General features: G+C 42.9%; 1 protein-coding gene and 1 non-coding gene across 2 annotated transcripts in view; one reads left to right on the top strand and one right to left on the bottom strand.

The window, feature by feature from the left end:
- The window catches only part of PLEKHB1 (pleckstrin homology domain containing B1), a 414,220-nt gene that overhangs the window by 380,588 nt on the left and 16,661 nt on the right, over nt 1-16,971 (top strand). The window lies entirely within an intron of this gene.
- On the bottom strand, nt 6,473-6,579 carry LOC126019812 (U6 spliceosomal RNA). Its single transcript, XR_007499433.1, has one exon. It is a non-coding gene; the product is annotated as a U6 spliceosomal RNA (small nuclear RNA).

Below are 16,971 nucleotides of genomic sequence, written 5' to 3'. Positions count from 1 at the left end.
GCCAGGAGCTATTTCTGAGCAGACAGCCAGGAGTAACCCCTGAGCACTGCCGGGTGTGACCCAAAAACCAAAAAAAAAAAAAAAAAAAAAAAAAGTAAGTAGATTGCCGGAGAGATAGCATGGAGATAGGGCGTTTGCCTTGCATGCAGAAGGTCAGTGGTTCGAATCCCAGCATCCCATATGGTCCCCCGAGCCTGCCAGGAACGATTTCTGAGTGTAGAGCCAAGAGTAACCCCTGAGCGCTGCTGGGTGTGACCAAAAAACAAAACAAAACAAGAAAAAAAGTGACCCCAGGGTCCTCTGAGATCAGCTTGAAAAGCTCCCAAAATAAACAAAAAGAATTAACATTTTAAAGGTAAATCTAAAAAAATATTTTAATGATAAGAAAAAAAATAGACACTAAAAAAATTAGAAAAAATCATCACTAGTGGATCTTCATAGTGGATTATCCTGTGCATGGGGCATAGGAGTAGCTCAGAGGGATAAATGCATGCTTCGTGTGGGTTGTCTGGATTCAGTCCCTGGCACTACCTGACTCCCTGAGCACTATAAGGAGTAACCTCAAGCACATTAAATGTGGCTCCCAAACAAACAAACATTGAAAAGAGTTAAATAGACAAGCTATAAAGAGCTGCAAGAGTTTAGGATTGTTACTGACAATGGTCTAGAATATAGTTGAGGCAAAGCACTTGCCTTGTATGTATGAAGTCCGCTGGGTTTTATCCCTGGCACTGAGACAGTGTATACTGAGGCTCCTTTACATGGACCTGTTCAAGTTCATAAGCCTAAAAATAAATTATATTGGTTGAATTGGCATCCCAAAAAGATGCAAATCCTGACAGCAGTATGAAATGTGACCTAATTTGGGAAGAGGAGGAACAGCAGTTAAGAAATCTCAGGATTGGAGGGGCCGGGCGGTGGCGCTGGAGGTAAGGTGCCTGCCTTGCCTGCGCTAGCCTAGGACGGACCTCGGTTCGATCCCCCGGTGCCCCATATGGTCCCCCAAGAAGCCAGGAGCAACTTCTGAGCGCATAGTCAGGAGTAACCCCTGAGCGTCACAGGGTGTGGCCCAAAAACCAAAAAAAAAAAAAAAAGAAATCTCAGGATTGGGGGGATGGAGAGATAGCACAGTGATAAGGCATTTGCCTTGCATATGGCCAACCCAGGACAGATGGTGGTGGTGCAATTCCCAGCATTCCATATGGTCCCCAAAGCCTGCCAGAGACAATTTCTGAGTGCAGAGCCAGAAGTAACCCTTGAGTGCCACCGGGTGTGACCTCCCTGCAAACACACACACACACACACACACACACACACACACACACACACACACACACACACAGATGAATCTCAGGATTGGGGATGAAGTGATAGCACAGTGGGTAGGGTATTTGCCTTGAACGTGGCTGGCATGGGTTCAATCCCCAGCATCCCATATGGTCTCCCATGCACAGCCAGGAGTTAATTCCTGAGTGCAGAGCCAAGAGTATCCTCTGAGCACCGCTGGGAGTGGCCTAGAAAAAGAAAAAGAAAGAGAAAAAAAAGAATCTCAGGATTAAAGAAAAGAATGGTCAACTGTAATGAAAAGAGACAGAGAAGGAGAAAGAATGTAGCCTTTAAAGCTCGCCTAATGATTGATGAGTGGGGGGAAGAGAGAAAGAGAGAGAGAGAGACAGAGACAGAGAGACAGAGACAGAGAGACAGAGACAGAGACAGAGAGAGAGCAAGGGAGGGGAACCCTGAGCGGAGGCGCTGCTTCATGAGAGAGAGACAAAGAATATAGAGCAAGGTACATCTGGCTGATGCATTTTAGGTCGGGGGTGGGGTGGTACCTGCTGGCTCTCCCTTAGCTTTCTTTCTAGGCTTCCTTTTAACTGTCAGGCTTCCCCTTTTATACCCTGTCTATTGACTGTTAAAGGGAAGCAGGTTCTGTTCTGTGTTGATAGTTACAGGGGGAGTTTAATAGGTGATGTCATCGTCCCTTAAAGATACAGTAACATTTATACAAGAATATTATCCTCTTTTTTTGTTTGATAAAAATAACTAAATAAATAATAAATAAAAATAACAGCATTGTCCAAGTATTGTTCTACATTAGTAGAACATTACATTAGTAAATACAATCTGGAAGGTTATCTCAGCGGTCAGTGGAGAGCAGTCAGGGAGGTAATAGTCTTCTGCAAGTCCTGGAGCCAGAGTGTTGTAAAAGGCATTTCACCTTCTCTTGCAGTGCAAATCTAAAAGCTCCAGAACCAGAGAGACAAATTGTAGGGAAAACAGAAACTAAGTTTATGTAGGAATAACATAAACAGTAACATTTTAATCTATAAAAATTCCACCTATTCCAAGAGATTAAAAAACTGATCTTTTAGGTAACACCAGTGATGAAGTCTTCTAGCTGGTTCCTGCTGACAAAGGACATGTAGTGAGGTTATGAGAGTTTTCACTTTCAATTTTCTATCTACCAGACAAATATCAAAAGGAGAGAAAGATATATCCTAGTTCATTAATAATATAAACCCTAGTGCATTTTGTACCTGCCAAATTTACAACTAGTTTCTCTTTTAGTCATTTTCTTTGTTTAAAATATATACACTCGGGGGCCGAAGAGATAGCACCACGGTAAGGCGTTTGCCTTAGATGCAGAAGGATGGTGGTTCGAATCCCGGCATCCCATATGGTCCCCTGAGCCTGCCAGGAGCGATTTCTGAGTGTGGAGCCCAGAAGTAACCCCTGAGCACTGCCGGGAGTGACCAAAATAAATAAATAAATAAAGTTTAAAAAAATATATATATATATACACTAGGGGGCTGGAGTGATAGCACAGCTGTACGGCATTTGCCTTGCACACAGCTGACCCAGGATTGACGGTGGTTTAAATCCCGGCAACCCGTATGGTCCCCTGAGTCAGCCAGGAGCAATTTCTTTCTTTTTTTTTTCTTTTTTTTCTTTATTTAAACATCTTGATTACATATATGATTGTGGTTAGGTTTCGGTCATGTAAAGAACACTCCCATCACCAGTGCAACATTCCCACCACCAATGTCCCAAATCTCCCTCCATCCTACCCCAGCCCTACCTGTACTCCAGACAGGCTTTCCAGTTCAGGAGCAATTTCTGAGTGCAGAGCCAGTAGTAACCCCTGAGCACCGCTAGGTATGACTCAAAACAAAACAAAACAAAACAAATATATATATATATATATATATATATATATATATATATATATGCACACACACAGATATATACACCATTGCAGGAGCTAGAGTGATAGCACAATGGGTAGGGTGCTTGCCTTGCATGCAGCAAACCTGGATTCAAACCCAGAGCCTGCCAGCAGTGATTTCTGAATGCAGAGCCAGGAGTAACCCCTAAGCACTGCTTGGTGTGGCCCAGAAATAAAATAAAATATATCCTATTACATCTTGTAAGCAAAAGTAATTCTTTTTTCTTTCTCTTTAACATTATGCCATTTAAAAAATCTATTTTTCTCATTTATTTTTTTCTCTTTTCTTATCTCATTATGTCATTTATAAAAATTTTTTGTTTTCTCTCTCATTTTCTTTCTTTTTTTCTCACTCATTTCTCTTTTTTATCTCTCTCTCATTTCTCTTTTCTTTCCCTTTCTCCCTCTTTGAACATTCACACTACAACTCATGTCTTTTTTTTTTTCTTTTTTGGTTTTTGGGCCACACCCAGCGGTGTTAGGGGCTACTCCTGGCTGTCTGCTCAGAAATAGCTCCTGGCAGGACGGGGGACCATATGGGACACCGGGATTTGAACCAACCACCTTTGGTCCTGGATTGGCTGCTTGCAAGGCAAACACCGCTGTGCTATCTTTCCAGGCCCACAACTCATGTCTTTGTCTTGTGAGGTTTCCGTTTTCAGGTCCTTGCAAAGCCCAGGGTTCAACTGTGCCCACCCAGGGACGCCAAATGTAATGAAACAAAACAGAAAAAGGAGAGAAAGAACCCAAATAGCCAAATTCAGGCTGATACCTTAGTGGCATTCTCGGAAAGGGAAGGGAGGGACAGAATCCCCTTTCTCCATAAATAACAGCAGCCCAACATCATGCCCTTACACCCTGATAGAAAGGGCCCAGCTCCACAACTTAATCTTATCATATTGCCAAGCCACCAAATTTGTTTTAGATCTATAGCTCCTGGACCACACAGCCACTCAACACCTTAATATTTTATAGTGGTATCATCCCAGTGATATTAAAGGAAATATGATGGGAAAGTCACATAGTAGTTTACCAACCTCAGTGAGCCTAAACAATAACAGAGGCCAAACTAACCACAGTAAATCCTTTGACACTGACTTTAGTAACACCATGGAGAGTTATTATAACAATCACTTCAAACTGACCTTTTTTGAGGGGTGGTTTTGGGCCACACCCGATAACATTCAGGGGGTACTCCTGGCTATGTGCTCAGAAATCGCTCCTGGCTTGGTGGACCATATAGGACACTGGGGATCAAACCGAGGTTCATCCTGGGTCAGCTGCATGCAAGGCAAGTGCCCTACTGCTGCACTATCGCTTGGACCCCTCAAATTGACCTTTGTTGATCTAAGTCTTGATAATTCCATCTGCCTGTGTTGTAACCAACAATATAAAGTAAATTTATTTGTGTCTGCATGGAGACAGGTAATGGTAATGAATGGGGATTGGGACCCTGGTGAAGGGACAGTCACACTGGTAGTGAGATTGTTGTTTGAACACTTAATACCTGAAATGTCTGTACTATGAACAAATTGGTAAATCACATTGTTGTATTAAAAATCAGAAAGAAAAAAAAATCAGAAAGAAAAAAACGCAAATCTTAGGATAAGGGCCTGAGTGATAATAGGGAGCTTACCTTTGTACAGTTCACCCAGGTTCAATTCCCAGCATACCAGATGGTCCCCCAAGCACCACAAGAAGCAAGTCTGGAGAGCAGAGCCAACAGTATTGTGACCCAAGCACTAAAAAGAGAGGGGGGTGGGGTGGGCGGAGAGATAGCATGGAGGTAAGGCATTTGCCTTTCATGCAGAAGGTCATTGGTTTGAATCCAGGCATCCCATATGGTCCCCAGAGCCTGGCAGGAGCGATTTCTGAGTGTGGAGCCAGGAGTAACCCCTGAGAGCGCTGCTGGTTTGACCCAAAAACGAGAGAGAGAGACAGAGAGAGACAGACAGAGAGAGACAGAGAGAGAGAGACAGAGAGAGAGACAGAGAGACAGAGAGACAGAGAGAGAGAGACTCTCAGGATGAAGACAGCACCACATATGGTTCCCCTCGCCTGTCAGGAGTGATTTCTTGTAGAGCCTAGAAAAGCCTTGAGCTTATGAATGGGTATGGCCCATAAACAAAATATAAACCAAAACAAAGAATCTCAGGATGAAAATAAATCCAGATTTAGGTGGACCCTACATTTGGGTTTTTATGAAGTATTTTTTATGATTGCTTTATTTAAGCACAGTGTTTACAAATTTTTCATGATCGAGTTTCTGTCACAGAATGTACACAATTCTTCACCAGTACACTTTTTCCACCATCAATGTTCCCAGTTTCCCTCCACTCACCCACCCTAACCGTCTCTCATCAAGGCCCAGTTTCAGCATCTAATTTAATCTTCATCCAACAAGGACCATCAGCAAAGCAAATTCTTCTTCTTTTTTTTTTTTTTTTTTTTTTGGTTATTTTTGGGCCACACCCGGTAACGCTCAGGAATTACTCCTAGCTATGCGCTCAGAAGTTGCTCCTGGCTTGGGGGACCATGTGGGACACTGGGGGATGGAACCGCGGTCCGTCCAAGGCTAGCACAGGCAAGGCAGGCACCTTACCTCTAGCACCACTGCTCGGCCCCAGCAAATTCTTCTGACAGCAGAGAAGACATGTCATCCTGCACAGCCTCTCCAGTGTGGCTCCCTGGAGCCTGGGAGTGGGGGTTAGAAGGATCACTGGCACTTTCATCATCAAATTCTAAATTCAGGTCCTTTGGGAAAATTTACTGAATTTAGAGACCTTTGAACTATTCTCTGAAGGATAAAGAAGAAACTGGCAGAAGGTTAGGGAGTCATTATAAGACAACCCTAAGATTAAGAACTTTAGATCAGGGATTCTCACCCCTACAGATATATCATATCATGGATTCTTTTTGTTTTGTTTTGTTTTTGGGTCACACCCAGCAACACTCAGGGGTAGTGTACTCCTGGCTCTATGCTCAGAAATCACTCCTGGCAGGCTTGGGGGACCATATGGGATGCCAGGATTCGAACCACCATCCTTCTGCATGAAAGACAAACGCCTTACGTCCATGCTAACTCTCCGGCCCCATATCATGGATTCTTGAGGCAGGCTGGTGAAGCTTATCATAATTTTCTGAAAACAATAATTTTTAAATGCATAATGTGAACTAGGTAAGATTGTAACAGATATCAGTTATCTTGCAATACAATTATTAAGTATTTTGAAGCTTATCAGTTACATATTTTATTAACACTTCACAAATTTGCGTGTCATCCTTGCGCAGGGGCCGTGCTAATCTTCTCTGTATCATTCCAATTTTAGAATATGTGCTGCCGAAGTGAGCATACATATTTTATTAACTTAAAATCATTACATTGACCTGCTTGGTTTATAATTCTCACCATTTCAAGGTAGTGATAAACATAATGTTTCAAGATAGCTACAATTGGGACCTGCAAGATAGTAAGTACAGTAGTTAAGGCACTTACTTGCTTTGCAGGCTAATTCTGAATTGATCCCCAGTACTGAATATATATAGTCTCTCAAGCACTTCCAGACACACACACACACACACACACACACACACACAGAGAGAGAGAGAGAGAGAGAGAGAGAGAGAGAGAGAGAGAGAGAGAGAGAGAGAGAGAGAGAGAGAGAGAACTGCAGCAACAGTCATGTAATACAATAACATCTGCGATTTTTATTTGTGAGAGTTACCAGTACCACTTCTTCTTCTATGGTTTGTTTCCTATAAAGTGAAGTAATGATTAATTTCTGTAAAGATTAATGAATGTGGAAATGGAACTTAACCTTCCAAAGTCACAGAGCCTTGAGTTTTCTCCCTAGACTGTTAGGTAAGCTTCAGGTTAATAACTCCTCTTTTGAACCACAAAGATGTTTAGATGGGCTAGAGAGTATGTTTTATATGCAGGAGGACTGGATTCAATCCTTGGTACTTCATAGTCTCCAGAGCACCACCAGAAGAAACCTTTGAACACAAAACCCAGAAGTAGGAGTCCTGAGTTCTAAAAGGGGAGGCCAAAAGAGCCAAACCAAAACAAAACTAAAGAATTCTTCTCTTGGGCCGGAGAGATAGCATGGGAGGTAAGGCGTTTGCCTTTCATGCAGGAGGTCATGCCTGGAGCCAGGAATAATCCTTGAGCACTGCCGGGTGTGACCCAAAAAACACAAAAAAAAAAAAAAAAAAAAAAAGACTTCTTCTCTTAACTAATCAGATTAGAGCATAGAAAAATGTGTCACAGAGGCAGGCCATCCCCCTCCACAGTGGGGAGGGCAGGAGGGAAATTGTTGGCAGGAAATGTACACTGGTAAAGGGTATTGTACATTATATGACTGAAACTCAATCACGAACAACTTTGTAATTGTAGGGAAAAAAAGAAATGATATCACACACTCACACACACACACACACACAAAGAATTACTACTGGCAGTGCACAAAGAAAGCATGAAGGTAGGGCATTTGCCTTGCATGCAGAAGGACGTTAGTTCGAATCCCAGAAGGACGTTAGTTCGAATCCCAGCATTCCATATGGTCCCCTGAGCCTGCTGGGAGCAATTTCTCTCTCTCTCTCTCTTTTTTTTTTCCCCTTTTTTTTTTGGTTTTTGGACCACAACCGGCGTTGCTCAGGGGTTAATCCTAGCTGTCTGCTCAGAAATAGCTCCTGGCAGGCACAGGGGACCATATGGGACACTGGGATTCAAACCAACCGCCTTTGGTCCTGGATCGACTGCTTGCAAGGCAAACGCCGCTGTGCTATCTCTCGGGGCCCACCGGGAGCGATTTCTGAATATAGAGCCAGGAGTAACCCCTGAGCGCTGCCGGGTGTGACCCAAAAAACAAAATAAATAAATAAATAAATAAATAAATAAATAAATAAATAAATAAATAAATAAAATTGAGGGGCTGGAGAGACAGCACAGTGGTAGGGCGTTTGCCTTGCAAGCGCTGACCCAGGACCAATGGTGGTTTGAATCCCGGTGTCTCATATGGTCCCCATGCCTGGTAGGAGTGATTTCTGAGCAGAAAGCAAGAAGTAACTGCTGAGTGCTGTCGGGTGTGGTCCAAAAACGAAAAAAAAAATTTTTTTTGCAAATAATTAAAAACTGAATAAGAATTAAAAACAGTGAAAAAAATTACTTTTTATTCTCCTGAGCTTATGGAGCAAGATTCATACCAATTATGCCATCCACAGACAAAATGAGGGTTTTGCTTATTGATTTGATTTGGGGTCACTCATGACAGTGCTCAGGTCTACTACCAGTTTTGTAGACCATGTAGTTCCAGGGATCAAACCCAGGTCTTCCCACAATATAAAATGTCTAAACTGATGAGCTCGGAATGTGGTTCAGTAGTAGAATGATTGATCACCTTGAATGCGTAAAGTCAGAAATTGGTTCCCAGCATAGCAAAAAGGAAAATAATAGTAATAATAAAATGGACTACAACTAAATTGCACAGTAAAATGACTTATTGACTTGAAAATAATATTAGTGGAAAATAAAATCCATCTTTTTGAAAATTGTAAATTTGCAAAATCTGTCCTTGAAAACAGACTTTATAGAAGATATAAATAATAGCCACAAAAGATAACTTACAATGACAGAAACTGTAATTATTAAGCTGTGGTATGGATTGTTTAAATTGACTAATAACTCAACTCACTACTATGAAATTTATACAGAAAAGTATTTTTCAGGTGAAGATGATTATAGTTCTATTTAAGTGAAAATAGATAAGTTGGAAATAGACTTAATAGGCTGTGTAGAAAAATCAAAGATATTGAACTGACCTACTGGCATATGTCCTAGGAAATATTTTCTCAGGGAAAAATAATCAATAATATAATTTCATCTAAAAATCCATATTCATAAACACAGGAGAAAAAACAGTAGGAGGTCAATAGCAAGAGCAAGTCTCCTGACCTCACTGATGAGGAAATTACTAGAGAGAACACAGAAATGGAGACAGTGGCTAGGTCCTTGCTGATCTACACCTTAGTGAGAAGATTACCAATTCTTCTGTCAACTTGTCATCAATAATAAATTATATAATATAGTGGCCAGTGGCCAAGTAGTGTAGGTCCCTACCTTAGGCTGACTTAACAGCATATTCTTTGTCCCTCTATCGCTTCATCTGCCCCCGGGTAGTTATCAAGACTCACTACTCTGGACCAGTTCCAGCAAAGGAACAGTTTTTTTCTAATTTTCTTTTTCTTGTAATTTTGCTGGAGAGGACATCCCGGGCAACAGTGAATAAAATGGTGATAACCAGATAACCTTTCAGAGGAAAGGTTTATCTCAGAGAGAAAAGCTTCTTTTTCTAATTTTTTTTTTTTTTTATAAATTCACTGTCGTTTACAAAGTTGACAGGGCCAGGGAGATAGTACAATGAATAGGGCACTTGCCTAGCACATAGTTGACCAAGTTCAATTCCTGGCACTATATGTGGACCCTTGAGCCCCACCAGAAGTGAGCCCTGATAAGCCAGGAGGAAGCCCTGGGCACCACTGGATGTGGCCCCAGAACAAGAAAAGAAAAAATAAAAAGAGAAGTTAAAGGTAGGTGTGCATTATATTTTTTATTAGTTTTTTTAGTTTTTTATTATCTTTATTTAAACATCGTGATTACAAATATAATTGTAGTTGTATTTCAGTCATGTAAACAGCACCCCCCTTCACCAGGTGCATGAGATTTTTAAACAAGGCCATGTCACAGTGTGAGGCGGCTCTGTAGCAGCCATACTGAAGCTCTGATGGAAGAACCTGCTGAGGAGGGAGCTGAGGAGGCAGGAGCAGTGTTCCTAGGAGACAGGGCACTAGCTGAGTGGATGGCTGTTTGCTGACATCCTATTAAGTGAGATCATAAACCTTCCATGGTTCAAGTCCTTCAATTAGAAAAACTCCATGGGGGGGGGGGGTCCATAGTGTCTTCTTTCTTTCTTTCTTTCTTTCTTTCTTTCTTCTTTCTTTCTTTCTTTCTTTCTTTCTTTCTTTCTTTCTTTCTTTCTTTCTTTCTTTCTTTCTTCTTTCTTTCTTTCTTTCTTTCTTTCTTTCTTTCTTTCTTTCTTTCTTTCTTTCTTTCTTTCTTTCTTTCTTTCTTTCTTTCTTTCTTTCCTTTCTTTCTTTCTTTCTTTCTTCTTTCTTTCTTTCTTTCTTTCTTCTTTCTTCTTTCTTTCTTTCTTTCTTCTTTCTTTCTTTCTTTATTTATTTCTTCTTTCTTTCTTTCTTTATTTATTTCTTCTTTCTTTCTTTCTTTCTTTCTTTCTTTCTTTCTTTCTTTCTTTCTTTCTTTCTTTCTTTCTTTCTTTCTTTCTTTCTTTCTTTCTTTCTTTCTTTCTTTCTTTCTCTCTCTCTCATTCTCTTCCTTCCTTCCTTCCTTCCTTCCTTCCTTCCTTCCTTCCTTCCTTCTATCTTTCTTTCTTTTTTTTTTTTTTTTTTTTTTTTTTTTTTTTTAATTTTTTTTTTTATCATATTTGCTTACACAGCTTTCACATTAGTATTTTAGGTACATATTAACATTGAATCAGGGGAATACCCATCACCAAATTTGTCCTCCCCCCATTCCCGTTCCCTTCCTGCAACCCATGTCCCCCACCATCACCCCCCAGGCGGCTAGAGTGGGTGGTCCCATCTTTGTCTAGCTTACTATTAGTGATCATATATCTGTTTGGTCCTGGTACCCTCCCTTGTTTCCCCCTCTATTTGAGAGGTGGAGCTAGATAATTCAAGTTATGTGGTTTTGTTTGAAGGAATCAACTTAACACATTTTCAATTTAATCACTGTGAGATAGTTAGAAAGTTGTTCATTATTTATTTTCAATTTCCCACCAACAGTATCCCAGTTTCCTTCCTGTCCCCATCCCAAACCTGCCTCTATGATAGATATTCTCTCTCTCTCTCTCTCTCTCTCTCTCTCTCTCTCTCTCTCTCTTGCTCTCTCTCTCTCTCTTGCTCTCTCTCTCTCTCTCTCTTGCTCTCTCTCTCCCTCTATTTTTTTTCCTTTTAGACACTATGGTTTGCAGTATTGTTACTGGAGGGGTATCATGCATACCACTTTAATTCTTTTCAGCAACCAGTTCTTGTCCAGAGTGATCATTTACAACTTATCATTGCCATAGTCAAGACCTACATTCTTTCTTTCTTTCTTTCTTTTTTTGGTTTTTGGGTCATACCTGGCAGTACTCAGGCTCTATGCTCAGAAATTGTTCCTGGCAGGCTCGGGGGACCATATGGGATGCCGGGATTCGAAACACCATCCTTCCACATGCAAGGCAAATGCCCTACCTCCATGCTATCTCTCCAGCCCCTTTATTCCTCTTTTTTTTTTTTTTTGAGTGGGTGGAGGAGTGTTTTTTGGGCCACACCCAATAGTGCTTGGGGTATTCCTGGTTCTTGGTGTTCATGGTGGAGGGGGAAAATAGGACTTGGGACTATATCCATTAGTGCCTAGTAGTGCCCACAGTTTACTTCTAGCTCTCTGTTCAGGGATCACTCCTGTTGATGTTCAGGGGATCATATGGGCTGATAGGGATTAAAACCAGAGGCAAAGTCAATACAGCCATGTGCAAGGTGTCTCCTTACCTCCTACACAATTTCTTCTACCCAAGAATATTTTATTTTAAATATGAGGGCTGGAATGATAGTACGGTAGGCAGGGCACTTGCCTTGCATGTGGCTGACCAGAGTTCAATCCTTAGCAATTCATGTGGTCCCCTGTACCTCATCAGGAGTGCAAAGCCAGAAGTAATGCCTGAGCATACCAAGTGTTAACCTCTTCCAAAAAAAAAAAGGAGGGGGAGGAAAAAGGCACATTTGGATGGCTTTAGGTCTGCATTTTATCTCCCAGACAGCCAGCTCAGCATTTCTGAATTAGCCCAATGGCATCAGAGACTGGGTGCCAGGGCTCTCCCTTTCTAACTAGGTTGCTTCCTCAATAGAAGACTTTGCAGTGCTTCCTTCCCTCTTCCACTCAATTTAAAAGTTCCTTTTTCTGTCTTTCACATCAGCAAAATGCTTCTTCTCTGTATCAGCATTATTGGAACAGTGCACTTTCTGCTGGGACTTTAGCCAGTGGGCAAGAGCAGAATCAGCATTCTGGGGACAGCTAGTGCCTTTCTCTTTTCTGTATGCCCCTTATGCCTCCCCATTTCATATCTACATCACTTGGGGGAGCAGTGGCATATGTTCTTGAACATGGAACCTCTTTCTATGCATAAGTGCTGTGCAAAGAGGAAACCCTAATACAGGGTCAGTAGATTAGACAACAACTGGAATAGCAACTGGCTCTGTCCCCCACTCAGACTTGCTTTCAAGGCGCATGTGAAGTGCCCTCCAACACCCCCTGCAAGGCCTTAAGACTTATACATTCCTCCCCATTGTACAATTCTCCTGGTTCTTCTTCACGTACCAGGACTTGTCAGTTTCTTCAACTTCCCAAGGAGTAAACTTTAAAAAATATATTGAATATTTGGTGCCATACCTGACTTTGCTCAGGGTTTATTCTTGTACTATATAGGCTATAAAGGATTGAAACTACATTAGTTGAGTGCAAAGCAAGTGTCCTACCCACTGTTCTATTGCTCCAGTCTCACAAGGGAAGCTTTTAAAATTCTAACTTCCTTTGAAACCAGAGCAATAGTTGGTAGGATACTTGCCTTACACAAGGCTGAGCCAGGTTCAATCCCAGCATCCTATATAGTTCCTATCAGCCAGTCAGGACTGATTCCTGAGTGCAAAGCCAGGAGTAACCCCTGCTGGTAACTGCTGGATGTAGTCCCAAGCCCTCCCAAAATAAAGCTGTAATTCCCACCATGTGAACTTTTTTCACGTTGATGATGGCATATTTTGAAATAAAAATATTTATAACTCTTACATTGTGACAGTTTTTGTTTGTTGTTGTTGAAACTCTTCACGACTTTCTATCTCATTACATAGCATCCACTCCTGTCATTTCTCATATCCTCTTACACAGTAAGGGTGAGGGGATGTAGAGGAGAGTTGTAGCTTGTCAAATTCAGGGAGTCAGGGGCCATTGTTCCCTAGTGTCTATTGAAGTATTCTACAGACCATGTATCTCCCGCAGGAACTCAGAGACAGAAGCTGGTCCAGAGAAGTGGAGTTTCAGGCCTTCTAACAGGTGGACATATTCAGAGTCTCCTCTCCACCATGCTGCCATGCTGTGTTCTGAGATTCCAAGGTCATAATTTCTGGCATCTGCTTGTTCTAGCGGCATCACAAAGGTAAATATATACCTGTGTGCCTTCCAAATTGGAGGCTGTCAGGTCATCTCAGCTAAAAAGGCTACTCTTAAATACCAGCCCAGACAGAGCCCAGTTTTTGTTCTCCTGCGCTTTGCAGAGGATGGGAAAGTCTGTTCTTTGACCTTGGGTGCCAGGCTAAGGGGCTGCAACCAAAAATGGCCACACGGTGGCAGTAACGCATCTTCACAATGGCTGGATTTGGCAGCAAACAGCCAGGGCTCAAGAAAAGGGCCAGATGGAGATCTGTGGGTGAAAGAAAATAACTTGATGTGCTTTTAAAATTACATGCCTTAAATAATTGTCCAAATGTATCTAGTGGGGACTAAAGGAAACAACTTCCTGTTAAGTAATACTATATAAGTTATATTCTATATATGTTCCTGTAGGTAGCAAGTAGAAGGATGCAAGAAAGACTGGAACTCTTCTGATTTGGTGCTGCTTACGTGTGTGTATTCAAATACTTCAAGCTACAGAGTGTTTCATGATTCTCCCTTTTACTCAAGATCTATCCTTAGTCCATCACAAGTTAGGAAAAAATCTTCAAAGTGCTTGCAGAATCCTTCTACCTGTCATCATTGGTATTGATACTGCTCTCTTAAACCCTTTTCTGGCTTTTGTTTATTTGTTCTTAGAGCCATACTCAGAAGTCTAGCAGTGCTCAGGGATTACCCCTAGCTCTGTACTTAGGGATCATCGAGGGTATTTGGGGATGCTGATGTCATTATATAGTGACAGTTTGAATCAAACTGGGGTTCACCATATGCAAGGCAAATGCTTCAGCTCTTTCTATCTCATCAGTCCCCCCATACCTCTTTCATCTCCCGCCTGCTCTTTTTGTTTTGCTTATTTGTTTTTCTTTTTCTTTTGAGGACATAACTTGAGGTGCTCACAGCTACTCATGGCTCTGTGATCAGGTGTTGCTTTTAGTGGTGCTCAGTTAGAGGACTGGGAATGAAACTACGTCTCAGTCCTTTTCATTGTCTCCCTGATTCCACACTTGGTTCCACTTGAGTCCATTCTCTACTCAGCATATGAAAACAACATTTTTTTGGGGGGGAGGAGAGGACATACCTGGCAGTGCTCAGGGGTAATTCCTGGTTCTGCACTCAGGATTACTGCTGGTAGGGCTCAGCAGACCATAAAGGGTACCAGGAATCAATCTTGGGTCTATTGTGTGTAAGTTTTTAGAAACATCAATGATGTCTGGGTCTTTTTAGTTTGTTTATTTCTTTTTAGTTTGAGGCTCACAACCAGTGATACTCAGGGGTTACTCCTGATTCTGTGCTCATGAATTATTCTTGGTGGTTTCTTGTAGTGCTATCCCTTCAGTCTCTCCTCTGTTTGGTTACCCATCATCCTTTCCTTTATTTTGTAAATCGGGGGTGATGGTAGGAGGGAATCATTTCCTTCCTGAATTTTATACTTCTGCTAGAGAATTTTCCCTTTTTTAGTTTTTTTTTTTTTTGGGGGGGGGTCACACACCAGGCGGTGCTCATAGCTTACTCCGGACTCTGCAGTCAGAAGTATCTGTGCAGAGATTCACTCCTGGAGTGCTGAGGAGAACATCTGGGATGATGCGGATCTAACCCCGGTGGGCAAGGCAAGAGCTTTACCTGCTGTACTATTATTGCTCGACCCAGAATGTTTCTTTTTCATCCGGTTGCTAAATCCAGAGGTGCTGCCTGTGCCATTTCTCCACCCTAGTCCTCTGTGAAAGAGCCAAACAACATGGTGGTGGTGATGGTGGAGGTGAGGGTAGGGGCTTCAGAGACCACTGGGAAGAAGGCTAGGACCAGAGGCAGATCCCTAGAGACCTTTCTCTTTCCCCACCTTCATATCCTTCTCTCTTCCTTTTTCCTCTCCTTTCCTTCCCTCCCTCCCTTTGCTTCAGGAACCAAAAATGTAGCCGGAAGAAATGAGAAGATAAACTGGCTGAGTTGGAAGCTGTGTGGCTTGGAAGAATGCTTTGAACTCCAGGCTAACAGGATTGGTCACCATGAATCACCCAGAGAGGCACGTAGCCGGACTCTGAAGGGCCAGGCAGGGGTGCTAACCTGCCAGGAAGTTCGGATTATGGAGTTGAAAGCTGCAGCAGGACTGGAGTGACCCAAGGTTCCCAATAGGAGGAAAGCTTGAACCTGGCCAGACAAGGCAGGCCGACAGGTGGCCCTTACTCACCCCAATCTTAGACACCTTAGACTAGTTTGCTAGTGAATAATAATGAGAGGGGTGAGGACGACTTTTTCTGAGGCCTGTTTATCCTCCCCCACCTCCCCACCTCCGTTCCCTCCCTTCCTCCCACTTGGTAGCACCTAGTTGATCCCCTAATCTCTAAGGAGCTCAGAGAAAAGTCCCCATCCCGTCTCCCCGTCCCCTGTAAGACCCTCTGGAAACTGCTATTTTGGCCATCGGACAGTCATGAGCCCCGCAGCCCCGGTAAGAAATGTGGGCCACCAGAGGCCCTGGGAGGGCGAGGTGCCAGTGCTTTTCTCAAAGCTGGTAAAGAGCTGGGAGCTTTAGGATTTTATAGACCCAGTTCTGGTTCCGGGATGCCAGCCGAGGTCTGTACCAAGGTGAGGGCTGTGAAATGAGCTAGTCAAGAGAGAATCTGGAGGGAACATCCCAGGCTTCTTCCTCCAGTTGGGGACCCTCCAATTTTGGCTTCTAGTTCCAACAAAGTGACACTCACAGCCACCTCAACCCACCCCCCAGTGATTCTTTCTCACTGGGACTGATAGTTAGATGTGAAGGCCAGAATTAGCAGCGCTCAAACCTTACAGTACCAGTACTGGGGACACCTCCTCCCCCAAGCAATGCTGGGAGTGGGAGGAAGTATGTAGTGCTGAAACGAGTTGCAGGGAAGCCCTAACCTCTGATCTAGCCCCCCCCCCCCAATCCTTCTCCTGTCATGATGATGACAGGCATTGAACCCAGGGCCTGATACCTGCAAGGCAAGTGCCAATTCATTTTTGACTATCTCTAGAGGGACTCTCCAAGCCATAATCAGATTACCTAATTCCATCTGGAGAGCTTCACCGACAAGCTCCCATCAAATATCCAAGCTCTTGAGCCTGTCACCGCAAACCTGCCCGCTCTACCCTCACACCCATCATCTTCCCCACCTACCCCTCCCAACCTTCCCCATGACTGCCTTCTGCTTACGAGCAGAGAGTACTGAGCACTCCTCAGAGGTTTCCTGCCTGCTGCTCACATGTTTGCCCTGGGCAACTCCTACTCAAACTTCAGCACCACTTCTAGCCTGTCAGGTGGCTTTCAGAAACTTCTTGAACAGTTAGTCTTCCTTTTCTTTTTTTGGGGGGGAAAGGGTAAGAAGGCACACCTGGAGGTGATCCTGGGTTACTCCTGGCTTTGTGCTCAGAAATCATTTCTAGTGAGTTCAGGGGATCATATAGATTCCAGGGATCAAACCTGGGCCTGCAGCAAGCTAGGTAAGTG

This window comes from Suncus etruscus, chromosome 9 (assembly GCF_024139225.1).
Source record: "Suncus etruscus isolate mSunEtr1 chromosome 9, mSunEtr1.pri.cur, whole genome shotgun sequence".
NCBI lineage: Eukaryota > Metazoa > Chordata > Mammalia > Eulipotyphla > Soricidae > Suncus > Suncus etruscus.
This window is presented reverse-complemented; position numbering and strand designations above follow the sequence as displayed.